Genomic DNA, 1,555 nt, shown 5'->3' with positions numbered 1-1,555 from the left:
TAGTTTATCCTTTGCAGCCTTGCCACACATAAAAACAACATAAAAATAATAACAGCAATTCAAACACTCCATCCCCCTTTGAAATGTTGGCATTACAAATAAACAAAAAATTGCAGGAAAAATAATATCAAAATAACGTTAAAATGGGTAAATCCACTAAATGTCTGTCTGCCTGTGGGTCGAATTGGTCGGTCATTTTACGCACTGTCGCGAAGTTATCTGTTAAGAAGTCTGAGACATAATTTGGCCAGGCTTATGCGATACGGAGACCACCAATGGCGTTATGTTCACAAAAATATATGAAGGCATGTATAGAATTTAGGGTTAATACAGATATAAAGTAAAAACACACTTATATATAAAAAATAATATAAAAAATTTCACATACTAAACTATGTATGCCCCCGGATATGCCCACAAATTACATTACAAATTGTTATGCGAAATATTTTATTCAATTTTTCATATATCGTTTTATTTGTTATGCAAGTGAAATACCAAAATTTTGCAACTAACTTTTTTATTGTTCTTATTGGACCATACCACTCTCAAGATATTTTTGAGAATTAATTTCGATGCATTAGTTTTTGATGTTAGCTACATTTGATGAATTCTGCAGATTGAAAATTCATATAGTTGAACGCAGCTTGGTGGGACATGTGTATGTGTGGAAAAAGAAAGAAAACATTTTGAGAAGTAATTTCATACTTTCTCTGTTCACTATTCCGTACTGAAATGGAAGTTAAATGTCTATATAAATGTAAAATAGCAAACATCAAAAATAATAAAATAAATACATTATGCAAATATTGGTTTCATCATATTTTCAACTACATGACGAAAATTTTAATCCTCTAAATTCTCTAAATAGTGCGAGAATTGTTTAAAAAAAGAAATTTAAATTCAATTTTATTTAAGTGTGGCAAAAAAAAAAATAAACCACCATTAAAATTTAGTATTCGGAATAGTCATCCATAATTCACATCTCGACAAAAATGCCTAATTATATGTATGTCATATTAATATCTGCTATGTAGTGTATAAACCAGTTAAAATTTAAATAATGAAACACGGTTATAATAGAGATCCAAAATTCACATTGACATCTACAGTTCCTTTCTAATCTGAACAAAATAATTTGGTTTTTTTTTCACCTTGTAAATAATTTAATATTATATTATGATAGACTATAATTATAACTCAGTACTCTTTGTCTTGTCTTGAATAAAGACAACTCGACGATTTGCTTCAACTATCATGGGATCAGCCTAATATCTGTCGCCTATACTGAGTGAAAGGTTGCAGCCACATGTCAACTCACTGATTGGTCCTTATCAGTGTGGGTTTCGACTTGGTTACTCTACTATTGATCAGATATTCATACTGCGACAAATTCTCAAAATACATCAACACCAACTATCCTTAAGTCGATTATACAGCGAATATAATTGACGTGGTAGCTCCATAAGTAATCGAACATTAATTTAGCGGTGAAATAAAGCAAAACGAAATATATGTCGGCTACTAGTAAAAATGTGCGTCTATTGGATATCGA

The sequence above is a fragment of the Teleopsis dalmanni genome, chromosome 1 (assembly GCF_002237135.1).
Source record: "Teleopsis dalmanni isolate 2A chromosome 1, ASM223713v2, whole genome shotgun sequence".
NCBI classification, from domain to species: domain Eukaryota; kingdom Metazoa; phylum Arthropoda; class Insecta; order Diptera; family Diopsidae; genus Teleopsis; species Teleopsis dalmanni.
The sequence above is the reverse complement of the archived record's forward strand: the minus strand, read 5'-3'. Positions refer to the sequence as shown.